We start from the raw sequence: 17,243 nt of genomic DNA on the forward strand, positions 1-17,243 counted from the left end.
TTTCTTGATTCCTGTTTTATAAAAATAATTATTATTTAATTATTTTAAAATTTTATCATATTTTCATACATCTTGTATTTTTAAAGCATTCTCTTTCATCTATTGCATCATATTATTTTTAGAAGCTATTTAAAGTAACTTTTTAAAATAATTAGATATATATATTTTTTTCATATTCTGATTATTTTGTAAGTTTAAATAAACATCATAAAACCTCAGAAATTGATTTTTTTTCAAAAAAAAATGTGATTTTTTTCATAAGAAAGCTGAAACAAATAGGCTCTTAATAGTCTCACTCGTGCAGTAAAGATGGAATAATTCTTAGATAATATTGCTTAATACAAGTGATACATTATTATTTGGTGGCTCAACAATAAAACATACATATGTTCATTCCAGTTCATGAATCACTTCCAACTCTAAATTCATCTGCCTTCTAGGAAAAACTTTTGATTTAATAGAAGATGATTCCAAAGGATTCAAGGGCAATGTTAATTTCTCACCTTCTCCTGCCAACATTTGTACCACTGTTTTGATACTTGGACGGTCCATTGGGTTCCACTGAATGCACCAAAGTCCCACAATTGCCAATTTTTTTGCAATTCTAATATCTTCATCACCATCCTCTATTTGAATGGGAACATTTCCTTCCACTAAATCATGAATCCATTCTGGATATAGAACTTGAAAACTTTCTTGAACCATCTTTATATTGTTCCTTCCACTAACCAACTCTATTAGCAACATTCCATAACTGTAAATATCTGCTTTATGTGACACACTTCCAAAATTTCTAGAGCAAATTTCAGGCGCAATATAACCTAAAGTTCCTCTTGCTTCAGTAATTGACATTGCACTTCTAGTTTTAGAGCATAATTTAGCCAAACCAAAATCAGATATTTTTGGAATAAAGTTGTCATCTAAAAGAACGTTATAGGGATTGATATCAAAGTGAACAATCCTAGGATCACAACCCTCGTGAAGATACTCAATCCCTTTTGCTATGCCAATAGCAATTTGCTGCAATTTTTCCCATCCCAGGAAGACAATGTCATTTGGAGCAGATATGTACTTTTGCAAGGACCCATTTTGAAAGAAATGATAAACAAGAGCGTGGTGAAATCCATCAGCACAAAAGCCAAGTAAACGAACTATGTTAAAATGGTGGATTTTACCCATAGCTCTGACTTCATTTATGAACTCTTTACCATCCCCCTCTGTGCTATTCAGCATCTTCACAGCAACCAAAACCTCATCTGACAGCTTTCCTCTAAATACTGATCCATGAGCACCTTCACCTAACTTATCTTTAAAACCACTCGTCAATCGATGAAGATCAGCATAAGAGAACCTAGTAGGTTTCAGTGATCAATAATCTTCCAGAAACTTTTCAAGTCTCACTTGATCCTCTCTTTTCAATCTGAAATGTCTGTGTAATAGAAAGAGTCCAATGAGCACTAGAAGCAGCAAAATTGAACCTGATGTTACTCCTGCACAATATTGAATATTCCATAATTCAAAAAACTATAGTTCATCGGGGAAAGAAAATTAAGGAGAAAATCAGAACGATGGAGTTTCACCTGCACCAACTATAAGAGTTGATCTACGTTTCTTGTGATCATAATCAAGACACTCAATATCATCTTCAGTTCCATTGTTCTTCAGTTTACACATCTGTCCCTTCATTTCACATATGCTACAATTTGGTTTCAACCAACTGAGGTTCAAAGAATTTTTCACCATGTTACGCAATTGATTTGATGAAATCTCGATCATTTTGGTGCAAGAAAGTAGATTCCATTCAAGGAAAGAATCACTTGATGGACGAACAAGAATGGGGCAAGAGAACATGTCTTGCTTGATAGCATCTTCATAAGAGTAATATCTTATGTATCGATAGTCAAATGAAGGACAGTTGAGGAAAGTAATGTTTTGAAATTCATCTGATGACTCAAATTTGAAGGGTGATGGTTTGGAGTTGTAGAGTTTAGGAAACAGGCTCTGAGGGCAACTTTGGGGATCGTAGAGTTCAATTTTCTGAGATCGGTAATAAATATTCCTGATGGAGAGGCTTACCGGACCTGAAGTTGTGGGCAGGTCGATAAGGAGCTGGCGATGATGAGAACAAGTGATATCAAAGCCAGGATAGCCACACTCAACCGGATGCCTATCTTTGAGTCGGAAGGGAAATCGAACCACAGGACCATGACGTCCGCACCTTAATTCCTTGCACTGCCTTTGGCACGATCCTTTGTGGCTAAGCAGAATGAATACCAAGATCATCAACCTCCCAGCTCTGCAGAATCCTGTCATAGTAAGTTTGTGTGCCTTTCAATCACCTCAACTTCACATGGGAGATCATTCAGCTATATTTTTAGGAGTGAACCGAACATTTGAACTACGAGCAGAGTCAGTTTTTGTTTAGGTTTTGACTAAAATATTTTCATTTATTTTTTTGTTTTTGTTTTTGGAATAAATATGCAGATCAATTATTGTCAGAATAGGTGGAAAAGAATAAATTAAAATGGAGGTCAAACAGAAGCACAAATTAGACGCGGAATCGCTCGAATTCTTTGTGACAGATACAAACTCAACAAAAATATTCAAGTGCAAAGCTTTTTATGCAGTAAAGGTATCTTTTGGTCAACCTTGGTGGGTTGCATTTCAATTTTTTTTTCAATATTAAAAAAAGTACAATGATTGCTTTCTTTGCCTTTCGTTTCCCTACACCCCTTTTATTTTTCTAATATGTAGACCAAATCTGCTCCTAGCGTATAAAGAAAAGTAAAGAAAAGAATATATATATATATATATATATGTTTTAAATTTTATTCATAATCTAACCCTTTCTTACTAAAAAGAAAACTTTTAATTTCACTTGGACGCCTCACACCTTTCTGATATATGTACATACACATACAGACGTGTTTCTGCTGTTAATTATATTGCTTTGCTTTGAGATTCACTTATATTTTTACAAGTGAACCGGAATATTTAACCAAGACAAACGACAAACAAAAGAGAAGAAAACAAAAGAAAAGATCCAGATCCAATATGAAAACGCTAAGAGTCTAGCTTGCCATGTGCTAAGTCTAAGGTATTATTTGGTGGTCAAAATATGCGTGCTATCTTTTCTTCTTTTTCTTTTTTTTAGTAAAAGTGAAAAGCATGACAAAATCTATCACTGTAAAGAAAACAAACGGGCTAGGGGTTCTAATATGTCATTTTTTAATATCTTTTGTAATATTTTTAATTTTTTTAATTTTATTTTTTATTTTTTTTTAGATAATTTCCTTTTATATAAAATAAAAGATATTTTGATATCTTGATGTCTCAAAATGGTAAATATTTATATTTTTTTATGAATTTTTAAAGAAAAATATCACAAATACACCCTTTTATTTTTAAAAATAATAAAAAATATAAATCTTCACCATTTTGGGACATCAAGACATCAAAATATCTCTTATTTTATGTAGAAGTTAATGATTTAAAGAAAAATAAAAAAAATAAAAAGTTGAAGCATTATAAGAGGCATTAGAAAAAGGCACATTAAAGGCCTCTAACACAAAACAAGAATTGGAATTATCAAAAAAAAAGAAAAGAAAAGAAAAGAAAACTAAGAGCTAGGACATCAAGATTGGTGCCAAAAAAAAATCTAATTAAAGTTTGTTCCATAAAATGAGTATTGATAATTTAATTATATTTTTTTATTATTGATAAGTATTCTCGTATTGGAGGTAATTAGGAATTAAATGTGGGCATCTTTCTTAGTGAAGATTTAAATTTAATTTGTTATATTGTGAGGGACTAATCCATTTCGCTAAACTCAACCTTGTTGGGAGTTTAATATAATCCAATTATTTTTTGACATGGTTACATACATGTATCTCCCTTTTTAACAAAAAAAAGCTGGCTAGATTAGGAGGGGGTAATTTTTTTTAATAGAAAGTAACCATCCAATCATGCATGCATTATTAGTTGGGCCCTTAGAGAAGTTTTAAGGTCTGTTTAGATAAGTCTTACAAACATATTCAAATCACATTTAAAATGTGCTTTTGTTAAATTAAAAAAAAAGTTGAATCTTTTAAATATGTTTTTGTTAAGTTTAAACTAAAAATCAAGCACACATTTCGAATTATGAAGTGAAAATAGTCAAGCAAACACATGTCCAAGTTGGTCCCGCGGAAACGCGTTTACTCTTAGAATTGTAAGTGAGGTCCCAGCTTGATCCTACATTATAAGGTCTCTGCCGGCTCGCACATATTGATCTGCAAATCAAGCAATTATATGTTTGCACTGTACTGCTGCAGTGGACATGAACATGGAACCAAGTTTGATTTCGAGACGAAGAAATTGGAGCGAAGTGGTAGCTTCGATCTTTGTTATTATCACTGTTCTTGGGTTCATCCCCCAAATTGACGCAGTTTGTTCTCCATCGTGCGGCAAAATCACCAACATATCGTATCCTTTTCGTCTTAAAGGTGACCCCAAACATTGCGGCGACAAGAATTGAGTTACAGTGTATCTCCGGCAACGGCAGAGACGATGTCCTCGGGTTACGCATTCTCTCCGGCGAATTCTACGTGCTGTCGATCAACTACACAGGCTCCAGCATCCGACTGGTTGATCCAAACTTCTATGATGATCATCGCTCCAACAATTGCTCCTCCCTCCCTCGCTACTTCCTTTACGACAGGAATTTCAGTAGATCCGGCATCAGTCTCGATCTCCGAGATCCTAATTATGAAGTAATGTATATGAAGTGTGACAGAGCATTGAGGGACAATCCTTATTATGTCGACAACCGATCCGTGCTTCTTGGGTTCGCATATTTACGCAGTTCCGGGGAACATATCGTTGGCGGACTTGGAGATCGGCTGCCACGTCATCGCCGTTACGCCGTCGTCGATTCCTTATGATGAGTTCCTTAAGTTGCGGTACGTTGATATCCACCGGAACTTGCAGGTCTTGGATTTAAGATAATCTGGTATTCGGGTATTAATAGGTGTCCCCATACTCCATTGAACGCCGACCAATGCGGTGAGAAAACAAAATGGCCAATCTAATTTCATTGCTGTAAATAAATTTCTTAGTTGCATAACTTGTTATGATCTAATTAATTTCATTTCTTTCAGAAATGGCGATATATTATCTCGGACAAGCACTAGGTATGTAACACAGTTAAATTTTTCTTTCTTCAAATAATTTTAATTTTTTTAAAAATTGAAATTATGTCTTTCATTCTTATTTTGATGTAATTTAACGAAATTTGAATTCCTTTGCAGCGACTTTGTGTAGCATATTGACCGGTAAGCCTTGATCTATTCAAGCCATTTTCTTTGTTCAAGGTACGTTGAACTAATTTTTTTTTTATAACAAAGGAAAATAAATTACAAAGTAGTAATAGCGTCCTACTGCATCACAATAATTAAGTCATAAGAAGAAAAATTCAAAGGATGAAACCTAACTATACATGATAGGTCCTTTTTCGCAAGGACATCCGCTACTTCATTAGCATCTCTAGAAATCCTTTAAATATGTAGTTCCCAGGCACTATACAGTAGGGTTTGTATCTCTCTAAGACAACACTAGAATCTAGTTGAGTGAAAAAGATTGTTTTATTTATTGCTTCCTATCTTTTAGGGAATCTAATTCAAGAATAATCTGTCTATACTCGAGATCCCAAGTAACTTTAAGCTCCCACAAACAAGTCCACAACTCAGCATGTAATGGGTCTCCATCACTCATCTTAAACATGAATCCACCTTCGAATTCTCCCCTATGATTGTGAATCAAACCACTACATCTGGAAATATTCTCTATTACAACATATGCATCATCCACATTCAATTTATTCCATCCATTAGTAGGTGGGTACTAAGTTCCACTAAGGATAGGGCTAGTATGCCTCTGCCACACGGTTCCTACGAGCTTGCTTCGATACTTTTTGAAATTGTTTGTAATTGCTAGACTCTAAGCATTGATAGTAGCATTCGGAGTGGTTTTGTTTTGAAAAATATTCTCATTCAGTCTCCTCCAAAGGAGCCAACACACAATAGAAAAGAAAGAGCTCCAGGGAACGCCTCTCTTCTTTCTTTGAGATTGCACATTCCATTTAATCCACTCATGCAGATTCACACCAAAGAACTTCACTCTGCCCTCATGTGCAATATATTCCATCCAAAGTCTTTTTGTGTTTGGGCACTCTCATAAGATGTGGATGAGATCCTCCACAGCATCTTGATAGATCTCACAATGGACATCCACAAGCATTCCACGCTGTATTCGACTAGCATTAGCAAGCAACTTGTTATGATATGATAACAAAAAAAAAAAAAGCTTATAGTGTTTCTGGACTTGAAGCTTCTAGATTCGCTTCCAAGTATTATCATAATTAGTTGTATGTTGAGCCACATTTTCATAGGTAGACTTGACCGATAATTGGCCACTCTTACTCCACCTTCCAACTAGTGTCCTGTCAATCTTCACTGATAACAGTCCCAATTCGGGCAAAATCTGAAGTGGCTTTAATTCCAGACTATAATAACACAAGAATTCAAGTAAAATTAAAATATATATATATATATATATATAAAAGTTTGCATTTTAATAGTAGTTATGTTAATCTTGGACTAAGATTACTGAGAAGCATAATTGGTTTAATCGTAGCTGAGCTAGATTTACTTCAAAGAGGTCTCAGGTTCAAACTGTCTTGAGGCAACAGGAAAATTTTTTTTTTCCTATTAATCTGGTAAAATTACCATTATGCCCCTCCCACTTAATCTGATATTTTCCTCTCCTCATTCTTTTCTTTCGGAGAAAACACGCTAAAAACACAGAAGGGGAAGCTCTGGAACCTTCATCGTCTCCTTCCTTTCTTCCTCCACCATTTTCCCGGACATCGCTAGCTTGCGTGAGTAGAGATTCTGGCCCTTGATGCACAAGACGCGAAGCATGAAATTTTTCTTCTCTTCATAGCTTTGAGTTGCCATAAATCGCAGCTACAGGGTGTTCTGTCGCACTCGGAATCTTGCTGCTATCATCGGAGAGCTGAACGAATCTGAATCTTCCTTCTGTGCATCCTTCTTCTCCGTTTCTGTTTTGTTTCTTTTTTGATTGGAGTTGTCGTCGATCACTGCCGAGGGGAGGTATCATAGCTTTGTCTGTTACTTGAGCGTGAGTTTCTCTTCTCCTTTGGCCGTCGATATTCCTCATCTCCTTCTCTTTCGCTCTCCCAAGATAGATGTTCAAATTTCCCTGTTGGTGCTGCAGATTTTCTTTCCTTTCCTCTTCTCAGTTCAGTTGCACAGGGTCTGCCCATGATGCTCTTTTTTTTTGTTTTTTTAACTGGGTTGAGGTGAGGAGATTCAAACCTTTCATTGTTGGTTCTGCTGTAAGTTGAGTGTTTTTTGTTGTTGTTGTTGTGCATGAGGTTACAAATTTTTGTATGTGTGTCTTATGGCTGCCACACTGTGGTAGAGAGGAGGAAATTCAAAGTTAAGTTGGAAATTATCTTCAAGCTTGATAATGACATGCATGTGGGTCAACTTTTGAGTTAAATTTATTTTGTTTAAATTGATTGATAGTGAAGATTTGGTTAGGATTAAGTTAAAAAAAAAAAGAGATATGAAACTTGAGAAATGATTACCATAAGATGGTCATTGAAGTACTTGTTAGAAGAAATTGAAGTTGATTTTTGAATATTCATGGAGTTTTATTATTCTTGTGGGAAGTATGAATTTTAATTTGGATGTTGCAAAGGATATTTGATTATGAAATTAAAAATATGTGTGATTATTAGAATTCTTGGATCGATAGATTGTTAAGAAAATTTTAATGCTAGAGTTGTTATGAAAGGATTAGAAAAGAATATTTGCCTATGAAATTAATAATGTGATTTTTGAGTTGTTGGAGATGGATAATTGTTGATGAAATATTGAATGCTAATATTTTTATGAGTAGATTGGAAATGATGTATGTTTGGTACCTTGACTAAATGTTAGTGAGGATTTTTTTTTTGAAAGTTTCAAATGTATTATAGTTTAATATTGGTGGTGAGTGAGGTTGGAAAAGGAATTATTGTGATGGTTGAGCATTGAATAAAATCTTAATATGATTTATAGGGAGTTGGGAAGAGAGGAAATTTGATTAAAGTTGAGAGGAGAAATTTAAATTCTAAAAATGTCAAGTAAGTGGATGGCATCCCAATTGATATTTCAATAAAATTTTCTTTACTAAAATATTACATTTTTATGCAAATACTTTTTACAACAACAATGTGATTATCGAATATTTTTTTTTTGATTAAAATACTTTATTTTATGAAATTATCTTTGCCAGATTTTATAAATTTTAGTTAATCAGTAAATAAAAGTTTGGTTCTAATTATGGGGTTTACTTTGAAAATTTTTGAATTGCTAAGGAAAACAATTCATGCAAGTTTGACATTTAAAATATGAATTTTAAAAGTGATGATTTTCTCGCATGTTTGAAAATGGATTTGAAGGAGACTTTATACAAAATAACTGATTGCTAATAACAGTTCTGTTAGCCCTTGGTATGCCATGGTTAATAACTAGTTAGTTTGTTTTGTGAGCTTTGTCTTCACGTTTGTTATTCGTAGGCTTCGTACCTGCATTTGGTTTTCGTGGCTTTGAGCCGCGTTTTGTTATTTGCTCTTGTGGACTGTGTGTCCACGTTTGTTTCGTAGCTCAAGCTACGTTTGATTATTTATCCTTGTGGACTGTGTGTCTACGTTTGTTTTTGTAGCATACACCACATTTAGTTATTTACCCTCGTGGACTGTGTGTCTATGTTTGTTACTTGTTCTGATAAGTCTCTATAATTATAAGTTTTTAATTATTTGATGGATATATTTTTTTTTCATTGGCTTTAATTAGTGACATGTTTATAATTATTTAATGCAATTATTTCCTTTATTGAAGTTACATGATAATGATGTTTGATACGATAGTTTAATGACTCAAGAATTTATTTAAAGTTACATAGAGTATTTTTATACTGAAGTTTATTAAATATTTGTTTGTGAAAATTGTTATCTCTAGCGCACATAATTATGTTAAATTTATATATATATATATATATATTTAATTATTTTTTTTGTTAGGATGCTATTCATTGGAAATTTATTTTGGTTTTAGATTTATTAGTTGATACTGATCCTACTGCTTACCTCTGAAGGGCATACATCTGTTCTGGGTGGAGTTTTGCCTAGCATGATCTCCTTTTAATGTTAATATTTGAACTCATGTATTTTGTTTTAAAAGTAAGGTTCGTTACTCCATGTAGCCTATAACTACGTTTCTATTTTGATATATGTTGTCTACTGGCTGGAAGGAGCTAAGCTCTTGAGTGATATTATATTTTATGTAAAATTATTGGATTTAGAATTTTTGGGAGTTCCTATTTATGGGGGAGGTTCTGCCAAAATTTTTACAAAAGTATTGAAACTTTTATTATAATGATTTTTTTTCCAAGTATGCTATAATTTTCAATACAAAATTCAATATGTTTTAAAAATGAAAAGATTTCACAATTTAGTGCTTAAGGAATGTATAATATAGTTCACATCTTGTGCCGATCACCCTCTATTTTCGAGGCATGACACAGACCATATATTAGAACTTGGTCTTTTCTTATTAATAGTCAGAAGGATATCAAAACTACATTTATATTTACTTCTTATAATTTGAACCCAAAGGTCATCATGACATTGGATAATAGCCCAACCAAGCTTCATTTGAAAAGCTGATTTTGTTATTGCGCAAACCTAATTCCAAGTCCACCATGAGTCTTAAGTCTACACCCTTTATCCCAAGCAATCAGATGCACTTTCCTCTTTTCACTAGTAATACCCCAAAGGAAGTTCCAGTTTGCCCTTTCCAGCTCATTACATGTTACAACCGGGATGCTAGCTGTTCGCATGGTGTAAGTAGAAATACTAGAATTGCAGAATTGATCAATATAGTTCTCCCAGCAAGAGCAAATGAATTAGCCTTCCAATTGGTCAACCTTTTTTTCACCTTATCAACAACTTCTTAGTACGTATTCTTGTCCACTCACTTGTGAAGGATCGATACCCCCAAGTACTCGCCAAGGTCTAAGGTGCGAGAGAAACCAAGAGCATTACTCAGCTCCAAGCTTTTATGGTAAGATACATTGGAGGAGAAGAACACCATAGCTGTTGCCGCATTAACCTTAAGTCCTGAACTTGCACAAAATTGATTTAAGCAATCATTAATCACATCAACTTGTTCAAGAGAAGCTTCTGCAAAAAGAACAATATCATCAGCAAAAAAACAAATGAGAAATAGAAGGGCTATCCTTATATACTTTGACTGGCTTCCATTCACAATCATCCATTTTTGCTGAATCAAATGGGCAAGTTTCTTCATACAAATCACAAATCATAATGACCTTCTATTAATTATTTCAATAATTAGAATGGTTTAATTGCAAAAAAAGCCATAGTCATTTTTTGACATTTCAATATTTTGAGATCTTCAGTTGTCTTTAATGTCTTCACAATGTCTCTAATTGTCATTTCCCCTTTTGTTATTTGTTCTTCATTTTCGTCACTGCCCTACTATATTTATGTTGCAAATTTAAATTGTCAAGTATTACAAACATTCGATTACACATACATGTCCTGATTGTTTTGGTGAGATAAGTGTGCAGGAATCTATTTTGTAATAACACTTCGTTCCCCAGCAATATTTCGTTCAATAACATCGGTCTCAATCTCCTCCATTAAGGAAGCACCAGCATACTACATAGATGATACATGTTATATACATGGTATGGGTGTAGTATCCTTGCTGGCAGTTAGAGCTCTCTTTGGAGTAACACTTTTAACTGCGCTGTTAATTTTCAAGAGGAGAAAGAGACACTTATCGATGTATGAAGATGTTGAACATTTTCTGCAACATAGTGGATCTCATGCCCATCAGATACTCTTACAAGGAAATTAAGAATATGACCAAAGGCTTTAAAGACAAGTTGGGAGAAGGAGGTTTCGGTACTGTATACAAAGGTAAGCTGCGTAGTGGTCCTCTTGTAGCTGTTAAGTTGTTGGGTAAATTCAAAGCCAATGGCCAAGAATTTATTAGCGAAGTAGCTACCATCGGGAGGATACATCATGTTAATGTTGTTCGTCTTATTGGATTTGTGTAGAGGGTTCAAAACGTGCTCTTATCTATGAGTTTATGGTTAATGGTTCTCTTGATAAGTTTATTTTCCCTAAAGAAGGAAGTGCTTTTTCTAAGTTATGAAAAAATACATCAGATATCTCTTGAAGTGGCTCGTGGGATTTCCTATCTTCATTTGGTTGTGATATGCAAATCTTACATTTTGGATATTAAGCCACATAACATGCTCCTTGATGACAACTACATCCCAAAGGTTTCAGATTTTGGACTTGCAAAACTATATCCTAGAGATGATAGCAGTGTTGCTTTGACCGCTGTTAAAGGAACGTTAGGATATATGGCTCCTGAATTGTTCTACAAAAATATTGGAGGAGTGTCCTACAAAGCTGATGTTTATAGCTTTGGAATGCTTTTGATGGAAATGGCAAGTAGAAGAAGGAACACAAATCACGTACTACCGAGCATTCAAGTGAAAATTACTTTCCATTATGGCTATATGATCATTTTTCTCAAGAGAAAGACATAGGAATAATGGAAGACTTGACAAGAGAAGATAAGGACATAATAACAAAGATGTTCATTGTTGCATGGTGGTGTATTCAATTTAAACCAGTTGATCGTCCTTCAATGACCAAAGTTGTGGAGATGCTAGAAGCAAATGTTGAAAGCCTTGAAATACCTCCGAAACCGGTGTGGTATGCTCAGGAAAATATTGTAGCCAGCCATGGATCTAATTCTGATCAAGCATCATGCAGTGATTGCATAAGTTCTAGTTATGCAAGCGATGATTTTTAGAAAAATAATGATAGTAATAGTGGGAAATAATACAGAAACTGATGGAAGGGGCACAAAACTTTTATTTGCTTTAATAATTGTGGGTTGAATATCCTTTGTCTATTTTATAGCAATGCTTGATATGTTGTTACCTTGCTTTGTATTTTGCTTCACTAGTTTTATGGTATGAATATATGACTTTTTACTTTCATTTCGAGAAGAGTTGTAACAACATTTTGGAAAGATAATTAAAATCCATTCTCATACTTGAACTGTTTATAAGGTTAGTGGTATGAACTACAAAATAATACAGATAAGTGATAGAAAGGTAACTGATATATTAATGAGCCAACGTTCAGATATCCTGAATTACACAAATCGAGCAAGTTTAGAAATGATAGAAAGATGATAGCAGCAATAGAATCATTCAGAGAGAAGATTACTCAATCATTGAACACGTTCCCATGTTGCAATTAAGGTATTGGGTCAGAAATTCCTCAGCATCTTCCCATGTTGATAGAGTTCGAGTATCCCATTGAACCAGTATCTGTTTCTTCCATTGTGCTGCTCGTTGGATTTCAAATAAGCGCTGTCCATCCAAATTACTGGCTCTATTTGAGGATATTCAAGCACAAAGCATCATAAGTATAACTCCAACCATTTGTTTAGAGCTTTAGATTGCTGTCCGATTCCGAATGCCACTACAAAAAGAAGAAGAAGAAGAAGAAGAACAGAGAAACTTTCAATGATGACTTTAACAATTTGCGAAGTCACCGCTGAAAATCTAACACAATGGTTTTCACATACAATGTAATTGACAATATCGGTCAGGAAAGCATTAGTCGCTTGTTGACTGGAGAAATTGGCTGTTAGCGGAATAAAATTTCCATACTTGGAAAGGTAGTCCACCACTACCAAAATGACACTTATGTATCCTCTTGTTTCAGGTAGGCCCTAATGAAATCCACGGCAATATCTTCTCATATTCATTTTAGAATGGGTAGAGGTTGAAGCAATCCTACAAGGTGTACCTGAGGAATGAAACTCTTCCATAATTTGTCTTATCAAATCAGGCATTTCATGTGGTATAATATTTGCTCTATTTATGAGTAAGAAATTAATCAGCAGTTTCATAAACCATTTACTTAAAAGACCAAATTCATTAACGTCCATACAAATTTAGATTTTTAAAATCATTTAAAACGATCTAAAACGACTATAAATCTAAGCAGCACAAAAACATTACCTGCTCTAATAGATATTATCGTCTTATTGAAAACAAAGATTTGTTGTCATTTCATTTTTTTAGTACAAAGGGGATTAGCTAATTATTTGTTGCCCTTGACTGAAATCTTTTATTAAGGTGGTGTTTGGATTAATGAATTGGATTTACATTTTAAATTTTGAAACCTTACATTTCAAATCTCACATTTGAAATTCATATATTTAAGACTTGTTTGTTTCTGTTTTTGAAAACTGTTTTTTGTTTTTGAAAACACAAAAGTTTAAAATTTTGTTTGGATAAGTTCTTTTTATTTAACTGTTTTCAAAATTATTTCGTTTTTTATTTTTAAAAACAATACTAGAAAAAACTTTAAGTTGTTTTCATTTCATTTTTCTTATTTTTAAAATACACTAAATTTGATTATTAAAAATTATAGTTAACTAGACCAATTTATATTATTAATTACCATCATTAATTGCCTATAACTATCACTATCATTTCAATTTTTAATTATAAAATTGTTTTTAATTTATATAACCAAACGGATTTTTATTTTATTTTGTTTTGAAAATAATTTTGTAAATTGTATTATAACAGTTTTTAGAAATAAAAAATGAGAATAAAAACCAAAGAGGCCCTTAAACTTCTTTGTTTGGGTAGTTAAAAAAGTTTCAAACGAATGAATGTTTGCCGGTAAGTTTTACTGCAAACATATAGGTTGTCACAAGTGTAAATATTTCAGAGTTATCGTTCCCACGAGGATTTAGATAAATGAAGGTTAAAATTCACTATTAAACTTTAAGATAGATTGGGCAAAATCAAGAGTAGTTTTGTATGAAAGTAATGAAAATTTGATTAAAATTGTTTTAAAGCAATTAAAACTTGTTTAAATTTTGACTTTAGAGGTGAGAATCTAGGATTATCTCTCCCTTTGTATTTCATAAAACTTAAATTAATTCCTCTCAAATAGATTTTTAATAAAAATAAGTGTTAGTCTAAGATTTCAATTCACTTGAAAAAGCTTTCTCAGTCAAAATCAAGTATATTTAAAAACACTAAAATTTCACAATCTCTTAAAAAATAGTTAGTAAAAACAAATTTTAAGCACCAATCTTAATATGACTATAAAAGGTTAATAAAATATCTCTATTTTACCAACAAAACTATCCATTTATCTTTGTAAATTTCAAGTCCAATACCATTTTATTCAAGTTTTACACCTCAATTAGTTCTCTCAAGCACAACTCAAGTGAACAAAACAATCTAAATAGTTATCAAGCACTTAAAAGTATTAAGCATAGGATAAAATAAATACATATACATCATTACTGCCAAGCCAAGAAAAGAATATTCAAGTCTTAATCTATACAAAGGTTCAAAATAATCCTAAAATAAAAGAACTAGCTACTCATGTTCAAAAAAGAGCTATGAATGTCATAATATACAACATCCATATAAAAACAAAGAGAGAAAAAGGGAAGAGAAGAAAGAAAAATCGAAGAAATCCACTTAAATCTCTTCAAATCTTCAATCATTGTCCAAATCTCCTCCAAAAACCCTAAACCTAATAGAGAAAGCCTCCAAGAACTTCTGAAGTCACAGCTCTCTCCTCAAAGTGCAATGTAATGGCTTTGGAATTTAAATTAAATGATTTTCCATTTAATTGATATTTTATTAAATTGTTCAAGTTTTATGATGAATAGGAAGTAGTGGCTTAGTGAAAATTATGTTGGTCTTTACTTAAAGGATTGGGAGTTCGAATCTTACCTATAAAAGGTATTTTTATTTTATTTTTTTGATGATTAATTAAATTACCAAAATATCCTTGACTTTTGTGTTATTAAAGAAAATATCTTCTGGATCTCTTGTAATTTTCCCAAGCTTTAATATTTTAAAACTCCCTGTGTCGGTCAAAGAAAACAGAGCATAGCAAGAAAGAGTGTAGTGATCCTAATTTTTAAATTAATAATAAAAAAAATTCTTCAAATTTATATTTTATTTAAATTTATTTTATGGCAAATGGAAAAGGATGAGTTAGTGAAATTTATGTTAATAACTTATTTGATGGTCTAGAGTTTAATTTTTTTTAGAAATATATTAATTTTATTTAGTTTAAAATTGTGAAAAAATTTCCGAAGTGCCCTGTTTTTTTTTGTGTTATTAGAAGAAATATTGGGCCCTTCTTATAATTTTTGCAATTTCCTAAATTTCAAATTTATATCCTCTCTCGGTCAGATACGCACCACCGCCTCTTATTTTTCTTTCTCCTCTTCGAAAATTCCAGAGCCGGAGAGATCGTCCCTTCTCTCCCTCTATTCTTCGACATTCATCCTTGCCGTCGCTAGTGAGAGTGTGAGCCAGAGAGAAGGTCGAGAATCTTGGTCTTTTGTTCTTCTCTCCATTTCTTTTCTGCATCCCTGAAGATACGAGTGAGGAGCTAGGCCGTTTAGTCCGTTGCTGATGTCGGTGTTCGCTATGAATCTGCTGCTGTCAAGGCTGAAGTCGCGAGTTCGTCCACTCCCTGCTCCTCCAATGGTCTTTTTCATGCAATGGTGATGCCTGAACTCCCTCCCCTGTTTTCTTATTGCTGAATCCTTCCTTCCTTCCTCTGTTCGAGATGCTATGATTTAGAGCATCAGGTTCTTTACTCCTCTTTCGATTTCTACTTCTCTTCTCTTTGCTTTGTTGGACTGGTCTGATATAGGAAGTTTTTAATCTTCTCCCTGCGCGATTCATGTGTTTTGGTTGTTAAGTTATTGAGTTTACAATTCTCCTTACCTTGTATCGTTTTGTGCTGTGCTGATAAGGAAATGAAAAGTTAAATCAAGTTAAAATTTTAGTGTCAAGAGCATGATAATGAATCGACAGTAAGGGCTGGAATTTTATTTGAATTTAATTGATTCTTGAAAAGGTATTGAATTCGAGAAACATGGTAAATTTAAATATCAACAATGGGAATTGTTGGGGGGGGGGGGAAGGAAGGAATTTAAAGAGTAAAATGACTGTTTTATAGTTTAATTGTTGAATGCCTGCAAGGTGCTTGATAAAATGTGTAAGAGATGGATGTTGGTCTTTGATAGCAAATAGGTGTGATAAATTGATTGTTGTTAGTTAAATTATTATAGGAGACAAATATTTTCTATAATGAAGGATGAAACTAGAATTAGAGAATTTTTGAAAAGGATATTTCGATGATAGTTCAAGGACTAGGTCGGTTTGTTCTTATGCTAGCTTCTGGGATGTTAATAAAGTGTTCATGATGGGAAGTAATGAAATTGGACTTATGTGAAGTGGTACCATTGAATGTGGCAAGCTATGAAAATTGTTTACACAGCACATTGTAGTGGTAAAAGTTGGGCTATTGTATTGAATCGTGAAGCATATAAACTATGAAGATGATTGAGACTTTCTTTCATGTTTGGTGGATTACATTGTATATTGTAAACTTAGTTATATGTGTTATGGAAGAGTTAGAAGGACAAGTTAAAAATATAATCAAAGTGTTGAATGAAAGGTGGACATATAAAGTATTGGATGGTTAGAGGAATTGAAACATAAATTATAATGATTTGAAAATTTAGTTGATTTTTGTGTTGTCAATGTTTGAAAGAGAAATTTATCAAACTTGGGTAAAGGATTTTAATTTTATTTTTTATATTGAATAGAGTGTTTAAAAAAACGGAAGACTTGATTGAAGTTTTAAAAAAATGAATTTTAGTGCTTGGAACACTTGAGGTAAGTGGATGCGTTCCAACTGGATTTATTAAAATCTCTTTATTCAAATATTATTTTTTATGCAAATTCTTTTTCTGACAACAATGTGACTATGAGATATTTTGTTGATTAAATTATATTATTTCATGAAAATTTTACCAGAATTGATCATTTTAGTTAATCAGTAAATACAAGTTTAATTCTAATTGTGGGATTTCAATTTAAAAATTATTGAATTGTTACGGAAAACGATTCATCCGAGTTCGACATGGAAAAGAAAAATTTGATTGAATGGTGATCAATTTTTCGGCATGTTTGAAATTGTTTGAAAATGAATTTCAAGGGGACTTTATACAGAA

General features: G+C 32.9%; 2 pseudogenes; one reads left to right on the forward strand and one right to left on the reverse strand.

Moving 5' to 3' along the window:
- Window positions 1-329: 329 nt before the first annotated feature.
- On the reverse strand, window positions 330-1,798 carry LOC129316243 (rust resistance kinase Lr10-like; annotated as a pseudogene).
- Window positions 1,799-4,305: 2,507 nt separating this feature from the next.
- LOC129316613 (rust resistance kinase Lr10-like) lies at window positions 4,306-12,156 on the forward strand (annotated as a pseudogene).
- Window positions 12,157-17,243: the final 5,087 nt, after the last annotated feature.

The sequence above is a fragment of the Prosopis cineraria genome, unplaced genomic scaffold, assembly GCF_029017545.1.
Source record: "Prosopis cineraria cultivar Desert tree isolate PC_DT_omini unplaced genomic scaffold, ASM2901754v1 PC7, whole genome shotgun sequence".
Classification (NCBI taxonomy): Eukaryota; Viridiplantae; Streptophyta; class Magnoliopsida; order Fabales; family Fabaceae; genus Prosopis; species Prosopis cineraria.